Below are 12,651 nucleotides of genomic sequence, written 5' to 3' on the forward strand. Positions count from 1 at the left end.
GATGCTAACCAAACAGGACTATGCTAGTTGTAGTCACTCACTCTCCACCTCAGATTATTCAAAGCCTCCTGTGGTTCTCCTTTCCCTCACAGATCAGCATAGTCAAGATGGCTTGTAAACAGTCAAGTTCATCAAAGCTGAACTTGACACAAAAAGTTAAGCAAATGCTGATGTGAGGAAACCTTTACTGTCCTCTGCAGAGCTTTTTTTGCCCTTGAAGAGATACAGAAAGCTATCCAGCAATAAACAGAAGATAGTGTACAATTGATGATTCATCTTAAAAACTAGGTAAAAGTTTTCATAGCAAACCCACGAAATCATACCTACTGTTAAGTCTGTCATCCCTGCTGTCTTCTTTCCCACCTTTGACCAGACGGAAGAAGACCAGAAGTTTTTCAGGGCAACAGTGTTGCAAAGTCGGTCACCCCAGGTTGTGAAACTAAATGATTAGTTGGTTAATTGATTGTGGCTCTAGAGGTAGAGCAGGACGTCCACTAATTGGAAGGCTGGTGGTTCAATTCCCGGCTCCTCCCATCCACATTTTGAAGATACTGACCCTCAAATTGTCCCTGATGCATCACCAGTGTGTGAGTGTGTATGTGAATGGGTAAACGTGGCTTTAAGTGGTTGATAAGACTAGAAAAGAGCTGTATATGTGCAGTCCATTTATCTTTAATCGATTAGTCCATCGACAGGAAAGTAATCGGGTACTATTTTGGTAATTGATTAATACTTCCTGTCATTTTTCAAACAAGGCTAGTGGAAAAAAAAAAAATCAGACTCCAGCTTCTCAAATGTCGCACTAAAAATTACAATAAAGTCAATATGTTTGGGTTGGATAAAAAATACGTTTTTGTTTCCTAGACCAAACAATGAATCGATTGGTTGAGAAAGTAATCGACAATGAAAGTAATTGGTTAGTTGGAGCCCTAAATGTTAATTATTTGAACAGACAGTGTTAGAGGACAGGCTGTTGCAGCTTTATGTTGCAGTTGGATGGGCTCCAGGTGAATCATTAGTTACTTTAAAACAGGACTGGGAAAAACTCATAGGGACTCTGTACAGTCTTTAGTAGAGAAGTCCCAGGAAGCATTGCAGTAAGAGACATTACAGAGGTGAACGTGTGGTGCTCTGTGACAGATTGTGATGATGAAGCAATTTGAATATGCTGGAACTCTGATTCTTGGCATCTCCTTCATAGCAAAGGAAGAAATGCATGAAAAGTGTGTTTTCTTAGAGACAAAGTTAAACTATTTTTAACTGATGACCAATTGATAACGATGTCTTTATGTCATGAAAGGGACTCATGAGTTTCTGCTTTGACTGACACTGAGGTTCTTAAAAGTAAACTTTCATATGTAAATCCACAGCAGGAAAAATGACATTCAGCTTCAGTGACGTCAGCATCTTTACGTCTGTATTCCTATAAAACCCACCGTCTATAAAACCTGTCATCACCAATCATTGGACGCTTCTATCCCCTTTCAAGCTTGCTAACTAACATCATGCTCATAATGCAGGTGGTTAGAGGTTAGCTTTCGCTGAAATGACGCTTCCCATCTCTGCTCCAATTAGCGGGGATTGGATGCTTGATGGGTTGGTCAGGAGCGATTCTTTATAATGGCTCAGCTCAGTCATCATCTTTCCTTCACTCCTGTGTGTGTGTGTGTGTGTGTGTGTGTGTGTGTGTGTGTGTGTGTGTGTGTGTAGTTATTTGATTAGTGGTTGTTCATACAGACTTGAATCGCCAACATTACTTGAAACCGACTTTGTCTTTTCCACTCTTTGATGTTATATGAGCGTCTCCATCCTGCTGGCTTATTTGCACGTTGAAATGTGGGTTTTCTGTGCATTTCTGTTGACTTCTCTCGCCTGTAATGTCTTTTTTTTTTTTTTTTTTTTTTTTCCTGCCACACAATGATCAAAGGATAAAGCTTGTTTATGGTCTATCTGCGTTCACTGTATGTGTGTGTCGGAGTGTGTGTAAATTGGATCAGAGAGTGAGGTGGGATTACGGAGTAAGTCAGCTGGAGCACATCTGATTCTCTGAGGAATCCCACAGTATTGGCCCCATTTATAACATACAATCTGTGTCTTTCCAGTCAGTATTCCCCACATTGTGTTGCTGTGTTGATGAGGGCCTGTGGCTTCAGTTCCAAGCCACAGACCATTATTAGCTATTATGACCTGACGTTGCAGCAGAGCCGCTCAGCACCGCCTTAAAACAGCGAGGCTGCTAGCTGAATGTTTTCGTCACTGCTTTGCTAACAGTTTTTAGCGTCGGAGCTAACTGGACAGCTAACAGCAGAGAAATTTAAAGGAGCTGTGTTTTCTTCACATTCAAACTAAAGAACCAGGATTATGTGGCACCTATGTGAAGTTTTAACGTAGTAAGGCTGCATGAAATGCAAAAAAAAAAAAAATAAAATAAATATTACTGATTATTTTGGCAGGTATATTTCATTTTTGCATTTAAATTTTTTAAAATGATGATGATGTGATTTTCTTGAGCCAAACAAGCACATTCCCTTCCGTCTGGAGAATATGATTTGTTGGCTGGGGCGTCTCTGTAGCACCACAATGTCTCATCTATGGTGTGTTGTCACACTTTCTACCTTTGTCAAAAAAACTGCAGCTCCTGCAATTTGGATATTGCACTTGACCATACTGAGATTTCGATTATATTTCGATTAATTGTGCAAGTGAAACATCTACCTGATCGTCTACATCATCCAGCTGAAAGTGCAACCTGATAAACCTAATCAATATTTCTTAATATCAGTATGTAGATCATCTCACAATGGAGCTACTTGGAAAGTGTAGTGAGCTAAGCTACTAGTTACATCAAATGAAGCTTCACTGCACTGAAGCTAGCTCTCAGTAATTACTGTAACTGTCTGTCAAACAGATACACACTATACATACTTGTAGTGACGCTACTGCCACTGTTATATATGTGTAGCTGAGGGAATCCCTGGATGGCAGACATCAGCTGTTCATTGTGCACCAAAGCGTAGTGTTTATTCACAGAATTATTGTGAGGTTTGTAGGAAACAAAGTGGGCGGGGAAACCTGGCTGCTGATGGTCAGTTCCTGCCAAATATTTGTCAGGTTGATCAGCTCAGCAGAGACAAAATAGACTCCTGGTGAGCTGTTGATTGAGCTGCTGGAAATCTGAAAGCTCTGTATGAGCAAATGTTTTAAACTTGACCACAATGTACTTCTGCACTTTCATCTCTTGGGGTTTTTAAACTTTTAATAAGCCCAGGACTTGTGGAAGTTTCTCTGCAAGGGAATGTGTAATCCTTCAACTGTACTTAATCACCATATGCTTTCAAATGATAATATCACTATGTCACAGTGTGTTATAATGACCTTGTGTTACAAAATGTATTTTAATTTGTCATTTATTTCCCTTTTATTTTATGTTTAAGTCCATGCAACATTAAAAGATGTAACTGGTTTTAATGTGAGTGTAAATATAATAAACATAAACACTAACAGACTCTTTAAAAATGATATGTAACAAATATTGTGGTCAAAAATCAACATGATATTTTCTTGTAACATATGTAGGATATGTCGCCCCACCCCTGCCCCTCCCTCCAACCCCCCATGTCTGCACAGTGAACCCCCTGCTTCTGTAAAGGCAACATGCTTCTGCACTGCAGTGTGAGATGTTTACACTTCACATCACTGAATGTGATTGGCCAGGTGTCCCCTGATAGCAGGGTACCATGGCGATGGCCCAGCAGCCCCGTAGTAACCTCAGTGAGCCCTGAGATTGGCGAGGAGTCATTTCCTCACTTCCTTTAGGGATTGGCTGTTATCCTGGTCTTCCCATGAGTCTCTGCTCCAGCGGGGACAGAGGGGAGGAACTTGACACACTCAGTTACATTTCTGTGTGTTTCAGAGAGAGATTTTATAGTAATTTATGATAAGAAAATATTTTTTATAACTTGATACCTTCACATGGACTGTCACCTTGTCAGTTCAACCCTTTCAAGTTAAAGGTCCCATATTTTACACTTCTCCAGTGTTTTATTTGAAGTGTTGATCTCCATCAGAAGATATATTTGTGGTTTTAAGAACCAAAAACCATCTCAGTGTAGTTCTCCTCTCTCAGACTTCTCTCTGGAGCTTTAGTAACAACAGTTCAGTGAACCAATCAGAAGAGAGGTTCTGAGCCTCTCTTCTGATTGGCTGACTGTTTTCTGAGTGATGGTATAAAAATATAGCAAATTTCAGGTAAACACTCAGAGAAACCAAATCCTTCAAGGTTGGTTGGTGGGTTCAGGTGGACTGTGCTGGGGCTTAGCTGATGGCACTGACTCCTTTGTTGTGACATCACAAAGTTCCAGAAGTCCTGACGGCTGGTTTTAAGGCTCAGTTTCTGAATACAGGCTGTGTGCATTTCTCTGTGGACTGAGGCTTTGATACTTTCACAGTATTAATATAGAACCTGGACCTGCTTTATAATCAAAAAACACATGGACATCAACTTTTAGACTGTACGGGACCTTTAATGTTACACCATGTCCATTCAAACACTCTTTTAAGGAGAGTCCCAGTTTACCAGAACTTGTTTTTGTGAAACTGTGTCAAGAAACAACAGATAAGCCAAACTTATTTAGAAGAGAAAACAAATTATTACAAATGGTTTTATGTTTTACTGTATGCTTGAAACAAAATTAGATTGTACGATGAGTCTTAAAGGCAAAAGTGTCCATATACCTTTCCTGAATGACTGCACTCGAAGTCAGTGCAAAAAGCCTGGTATCATAGTCTCCTCCTGGCTGCATCCCATCCCACAGCCTCCCTGATCTATCGCTAGGAGCACTTTGTCTTTTGTGTTTCTTTGTAGTCTTGCCGCAATTCATCTCACACACACTTTTGGGCAGTGTCTCCTTGAAAGCATTTGTGGTGTTGCACTTGGTTACAGGCATGAAAGGTGATGCAACTCTGTTTTGTTAAGAATGAAAAGGGACGGCTTGAGAGAGAAGTTCAAACCCTGCCTCACTTTAACACCTCCACACACCTGGCCAGTGGAAAGTTGGTACGATTGTTGGGTTGTTTGTTTTGAAAACCCCTGATTCCACCATTAGAAATGGGGTTTCCTGTGCAGTGAAGGGTTAATATATATTAATTTATATAATATAATATATATAATATAATATTTCAGGTCTACTTGTTAATGTTGTTTTACCCAGTTGGAAACATTTGGCTGCTTTTGTATCTCGTCCCATTGGACTAACTGCAGCAATGTTGCTGTATTCCCAGATCTCAGCTCTGTTTTGTCGTGTTCAGTGTCATCATAACCATTAGTAAGAATGCCAAGAATGGTTCTGAATGTAAGCTCCAAGTTATAAAAAATTCAACTGATCCTTAAGAGCTTCGTCAGGCAGTGAGCCTGATGAAGGACACATCAAAGTAATCAAGAAAAAAATAAAACACCATATTTTACATGTGTTTTTACATCACATCACCATTACCAGTGATATAATTTGCCTTGGAACAGATTTTATTGATGTGTTTGCAAGGGTCAAAGTGCATGTAGATGAGTTTCTGATTGGACACACACAAAAAAAATATTTCATTTCAATATGAATTTGTATCTGTGTGCGCTGTGGTTAATCTGCGGGAAGGGCCAGCCAGGTCAAAAAAATTTAGATTCTGATCAACAGCTGATGGGTTGATTTACAAGGAAAATATTAATTACATTTTATAAAATATAAACATATTTTAAGCTTGTGTTGCCATTTTCGTTTTTAACCAAAATTTACAACTTTTACTTGAAATAAATGTTTGTTTATCAAAAAAACCAGCTTACCTCAGTGTAGTGTGTTATCATATCATCACGCAAAATATCCCACCCAGAAATAATGGTAATGTGTGATTGGCTGCTAGGCTCTAAATCGTGGAAAATAAACAAAACAAATCAAAGTACACATCAAATGAATTTTTTACAAAGATGGTGTCTGTTATTTTAGGTAGTTCTTATCATACTGTGTTTATTTGTCTTATCAGTTTGGTTATGATTATTCAATTGATGCTATAAAACGGGATTCTAACGTACTGATTGACAGCTGTGCTTGACTCGCGATTGGGTTATGTGGGTATATGGGTGGGATGTTGATACTGTGGCTCCAAATGACATGACCATCGCTTGTATCTGGGATATTTTGGCTTCATTTCTATACAGTTGGAGGAATTGAAGACATGTCGTTTATCTTTATATAAAGTAATTGATTCACAGTGTGTTATTTGTTTATGGTTTTGGATTTCTACAATGAGGGAAAAAGGAATAAGGACAAAAGTTTTATTTACAAGCAGGAAAAGAAAACTGTCTTTAGATCTCCTCTGCTCTGTTTCAGTACCATGGACAGCGCTGCACCTACACACGCACCCTAATTTAGCCATACTCATTCCACTCTTTCACTGCACAATCGCCCACTTGCTCAGCTGTGGGGCTTAGAGTAATCATATACCAAAATACTTAGACACCGAAAAGCATGAAACCACTTGCCAGGATACAGTGCATCTCCTGGTGTATGTGACATAGGAGGTGCAGATGGTTTATGAGCGACCGATGTGTTTGAATAGGGGTGTTGTGAGTTGATTGTCCCACTGCTGTTGATGGGGGTCAGTGGGGTGGGTGTGTCACAAACCAGCCTGATTTTTCTAAAGGGGTTGTGACTGGAAAAGGTTGAGGACCACTGGTGTAATGAATGTGACACACTGTGACGCCCCCAGCAGTTCCAGCATACAGTGTCCCCCAACCCCCCTACGCAAAAAAAAAAAAAAAACTAAACAAACAAAAACTCCCAAAAATAACAAATTACTATTTCCTTTCTTATTTGGAAAATGTGAGTGATAAAATCAAACCTGAATCAATTAACAATACATCTCAGACTTGGCTAGTTGCCGTGTCTCACCTCCAGTCCTCTGTCACGATAAATGTGACACAAGCCACTAATCTTTAAGATTTACTGCTCAGGTGGAAACATACAGTGTCTTTGCTGGGTTCTGAGTTGTCTGTAGGCAGATACCAAACAAATGTGACCTTGTTTTCCAACGTTTGGATGTCTGCAGTATTGGGCAAACATGCCAGAGGGTGGCAATGATTCAAAAAGATTGAACCGTTTCTTGATGTCTCCATTTTAAAGGTCCCATATTTTAACTTCACCAGTCTCTTATTTGAAGTGTTGATCATCAGAAGATATATTTGTGGTTTTAAGAACCAAAAACCATCTCAGTGTAGTTTTACATCTCCTCTCTCAGGCTTCTCTCTGGAGCTCTAGTAACAACAGCGATTTCTGAGCGATCTGATAAAAATATAGCAGATTTCAGGTAAACACTCAGGGAAACCAAATCCTGCAAGGTTGGATGGCGGGTCCAGGTGGGAGGGGCTTTGGGCATGGTTTAGAGCAGTGACTGCTTTGTTGTGACATCACAAAGTTCCAGAAGTCCTGACGGCTGGTTTTAAGGCTCAGTTTCTGAATACAGGCTGTGTGCATTTCTCTGTGGACTGAGGCTTTGATACTTTCACAGTATTAATATAGAACCTAGACCTGCTTTATAATCAAAGATGGGACCTTTAAATCTCAGATAGTTGGTGTACACTATGAGTACACAAAGGTAAAAACAAGTGCTCATCTTCAACTACAACTGGAGAAGAAAACGTGTGTGCACACAAACATCAATTGCCACCAAAAATAACAAATAAGACAATAATTTGAGACTAAAGGTCAGGAATTAAATTTTTGTAAATTGACATATTTAACACACAAGAAAACAGTAAATCATATGAGATGGTTTTGTTATGTTTTTTTAAAGAACAGGGGGCGACATCCCTTCTCATCCAGACTGTATGTGTGTGGGTACGTGGCAGTGTGTGTGAATATGCACTACGCGTGGGGGAGTGTTTGTGCGCGTATATACATGCTGTGCGTCTGCGTGTATACATGCTGTGTATATGTGTGTTTGTGCGGCCTGGCGGTGTATGGCGTTGCCAGGCCATATGGAGCGCTGTCTGGGGAGCACACTACCCACTTAGCTCTGCTGTTGGCTCTGGTGCTCTCTCCATCTGTCCCACCTCTCTCTCTCTCATCCCTCCCTTCATCCCAGCCTCTCTCTCTCTTCCTCTCTCTCTCTTTTTTTCTCCTTTATCTTTTGTTCAGTCATTTAGTTTTTATTTCTTGGAGCTTGGTCTCTTTGTTTCTTTCCTGTCTCTAATGTAATCCAAAAATAGTCTTCCCTGAGTGTTTGTCTAACTACAAGTGTGTGTGTGTTTGTATGTTTGTGTGTGCACTTAAGTAATAAGGTGTAAGTGTCTCTTCAAGCATTCTTCTTTCTATTTTGTACTAAATGCTGTCGTCCCACACTCACTGCGCTCTTGAACAACCGCTCGGCTGAGAATGGTGATGAGTCTGAACAACACCACTGAGCTTGTGAATGTCCCCCTATGGGCCCTAGACTGTTATGGGTCCACTTATTCAAAGTCCACGTTGGGATTCCAGAGCCAATAATCAATGAGGGGGTGTTGTTGTCACCTTATTGACTTCCTGTGGTAACACAGTACATGTTCTGACCCACCACACCTTCCACATCCCAGGTTACATGCCAGGTGTCCTCAGGTCCTGGAAAAGCCCTGGAAAAGTGTTAAATTTCATTAAGCTGAATAGATTTTTATTAAATTTCAGACATAATTATTTTTATTATAGTTCATGAGGCAAGGATTTATAAGGCATCACACATGCAGCAGCACGTTGTGTGCTCATTAACATTTACCTGAAGTGCACTGGGATCAATTATAAAGGGATTATAAGCTCTGAGCTTGTAGTGGTGGGGAGCCTCATACTGTACAGCAAATATAAAGGAAGATTGTAGAAGAAAAGCAGCGATCTGTCGGAGGAGGTCTGGTATGAACTGAATACTATAAAACTATGAATATAAAAGAGAGAGTTGCCATCATGAAGATCCATGAAAGAGAACTGATCCGACATGTGATAATAATTCATTAAAAAAATTCAGAGTTCATCATAAAACATGTTTTATATAATTTCTTTCTTTAAAAAAATTAATATCAGGGTCGTTTATCTTGTAAGTGCATTGAAACAATGTCTGAGTATAATAAGACTCTTTAAGAATTTCCACACTGTTGCTGTAGCTCTGTGTTGCTCACCTACACTTGATGGCTGATCATGCACAGCTTATACTGGCTCCTTCCTGTGGGAAGTGTAATTCTAAATACATAATGGCAAATACCAAATCAAATTGGCTTGTAGATCTGTGAGTGTGAATTCAGACCGAATGCAAAAAAAGTTCAAAACATTTTTGCAGACCATATTTATTGTCCTTAAAGTAGGCTTGGTCCAAAATACTCCAATATACCATATTATTGATATACATCATTATTATTATTATTGAAAATATTGCATATGGTGGGAAATGTCGCGATATTCGATATTATCAATATTATCGACTATCGGCTTAAGCCTATCTCAAAGTGCTAATGGACCAGATATGTTAGCAAGCTTAGTGGCAAAGTGTGTACTGACTGTGTGTTTGTGTTCCTCTCTGTGTAAAAGTTTTTAACCTCACATGGACTCCGACCACATTGTGCACTCCCTTCATATGAAAACCTGCAGCCTCTAAAATGCATTTTAGGTCATTTTTTATGTGGGAAAACATTGGTGGGGCGTCAGTAAAATTTACTGCCTGTTGACACATTGCGTAACCTGTTGCCTATTTTGTTATATTTGGTAATACAATACAGAGAGCACTCTGTTGAATGGATAATCATGGCACCATTTAACTCTGCAGTTATGGTTAAAGGTAAAGGCTGTTTGCTGGTACTGTAATAAGCATCAGCCTTACGCTGGCGTTAGGCCATAGTGCGAGTGAAGCAGCAGAGGTATTGTACCTCAGACGAGCGATGTCTATTCTACAGTGTAGTTAAAGCTAAGTGGGTTCATTTTGAAGAAAATCAGACAAAGAACTTTTAAGTTCTAATTTGTTCAAACTTGATTTTGCCAAAAAAAGTGACAAATGTGGCATTTACTGGATAAAATGAGATTATAAACCGTGACCATGTCACTGTGAACCAAACCAATGTGACCAGGGATTAGACTGTAAATCAGATTTGGGTAACTGAACAGTCAGTGTGGTTTCATTTGGCCTTAGGCTGAATGAGGTTGATAAACATGATTATTGATTTGTCCAACGGTGATTGTAACACAGGAGTGAACAACCAGTCACAAGTATTGTTTCAATATATGCACATCAGTCATGAATGTGTTCCTATATGTGAGAATACAGCACCTCTTTGGGCTTTGTTGCATCTTTCTACCAGAGACAGGGACAAGGCACAGGTGGTGTTAGTTACGAGAACCATAATAAACTATATTTGGAGACACTTTTATTGATAGAAGGATAAGCACCATTTCAAAAGAATATGGAAAACACAAGAGAGTGTTAGAAAGAAGGAGTGAGAAGCACAGATAGGATGAGGAGTGAGTGGGCGGAGAGGCCATCAGGGAAGGATATTGAGAGAAAAAGGAGGAGGGGGCGAGAGGAGTGGAGGAGAAAATGAAGAGGAAAGAGTAAAGTACAGGAGAGTTGGTTTGATGAGATAAGAAGCATCATGCTGTCACAAGTGTCAGTTTTGGTGTGAATCATCTCTTTAACTCTGTTGGTATTTCCCAAATCCCTCATCTGTTCCTATTTTTAATTTTATAACCAAAACTTTGAATCTCAGTGCACTTCTGCCAACTAGGGGTCGTTCAATCAAAAAAACTAAAGACGGCGTTGGGTGAAGTCGTGAAATAGCAAGGGATCATGGGAGTTGTTTTCCTCACCGCAACTGCCGTCTCGTAGCGGCTTGGAGCTGAGCTGTCGAACATTTGCTCAGCTTTTTCCTTCTGATAACTTAAGTAAGAAAATAACTCAAGAACATGTATAACATAGGTTTAGTCCTTTTTATACATTTTAATGTGAAGACGTTACGTAATATAACTTGAGCTAAATTTGTTAATATCAAATATTTCCCACCAATGCAATATTTTTCATGTTGTGGTGGTTGCAGTTTTTCAAAGCCTGTCCTGTTGCAGGGTCTGACCCTCATTTCACTGCTTTGCTTACTGTACATTGTTCCTTGGCATGTGACAAATAAAAGTTTGACCTGCTCCCACATAAAATATGATATATATAGTTATATATTATTTTAAAAAATCCAAAATAAAACACAGTATAATTATATAATTGCCCCCCCCCACTGCAAAATAAATGAATAAAATCCAGATAAAAGATTATTGATATTACTCATCTCTCTTGTCCAATTAATTGTACATACCCTCAAAACTGGAAGAGAACAAGAGGGAGTGTGTTATAAGAAAAGGATGGATGGAAATGATGGAGGGAGCGAGAGGGAGGGGAAGTGAGAGTGAGCACCCGAGCAGCTCAGCATGGCGAACTCTCTGACGGAAGTGAGGGAGGGGAAGAGATGGAGGAGGAACAACAGAGCTTGGCACAGACAGAGAAAACTAGAGAGTGAGAGATTCTCCGTGTCCCTGCTGCCATATGGTGAGCAGCCAGGCCACAGCACATATATGCACTGATGGAGAGGTGAGCACAGGGAACGGCTCATTATATTACCGACAAACATCACAGCAGATCACGTCTCATGAAATACTGGATAGATTTCTGTTTCAAGCAGAAGCAACATTTTGGCGAGAATACTCAATTTATTTTGTGTGTACAGTATAACTAAATTAAAGGTCCCATACTTTACATTTTTCCTGTGTTTTATTTAAAGTGCTGATCTCCATAAGAAAATATATTTGTGGTTTTAAGAACCAAAAACCATCTCAGTGTAGTTTTACATCTCCTCTATCAGGTTCTGGCTCAAGTAACAACAAGTCAGTGAGCCAATCAGAGGAGAGGATCTGAGTCTCTCTTCTGATTGGCTGACTGTTTATTTGTGATCACATAGAAATACAGCAGATTTCAGGTAAACACTCTGAGAAACCAAATCCTGCAAGGTTGGATGGTGGATCCAGGTGAGTGGGGCTTAGGGCCTGGTTGAGAGAAGTGACTGTTTTGTTGTGACATCACAAAGTTCCAGAAGTCTTGACAGCTGGTTTTAAGGCTCAGTTTCTGAATACAGGCTGTGTGCATTTCTCTGTGGACTGAGGCTTTGATACTTTCACAGTATTAATATAGAACCTGGACCTGCTTTAGAATCAAAAAAGTTATGGACATCTACCTTTATACAATATGGGACCTTTAATTTTATGAAATATATCTTCTCAAAATCGCACCAAATGATTGGGGTCTTGAAGCAACACCTTGCAGAAGGGTTAAAGTTAAAAAGCTTTATGGCCTTTGTTGTTCTTACACGGTGCATTGTACTGAATACAATTATAATTGAGAAGGTATTATAAAGTCTTGAATTTATTTACAAAGACAAGGCACAGTTCATGTTCCTCCCCAGCTTCAACAACACAGACACAGAGGAAATTTCGTCCAAAAGAGGTCATAACTTAGATAGATGCCCCTGTGATTCCGGCCAACCTGAGCTGCTGAAGCCTCATATCGAAGCTTTGTTGCACAGACTGTAGACCTGACACAATGTATAGTTTCCAGTTTCAT

General features: G+C 39.7%; 1 protein-coding gene across 10 annotated transcripts in view; it reads left to right on the forward strand.

The window, feature by feature from the left end:
* Positions 1-12,651, forward strand: part of rims1a (regulating synaptic membrane exocytosis 1a) — a 111,075-nt gene that overhangs the window by 5,451 nt on the left and 92,973 nt on the right. The gene's annotated exons all lie outside the window — the stretch shown is intronic.

The sequence above is a fragment of the Trachinotus anak genome, unplaced genomic scaffold, assembly GCF_046630095.1.
Source record: "Trachinotus anak isolate AG129_WGS33_773 ecotype Australia unplaced genomic scaffold, CSIRO_AGI_Tana_v1 ptg000007l, whole genome shotgun sequence".
Lineage (NCBI taxonomy): Eukaryota > Metazoa > Chordata > Actinopteri > Carangiformes > Carangidae > Trachinotus > Trachinotus anak.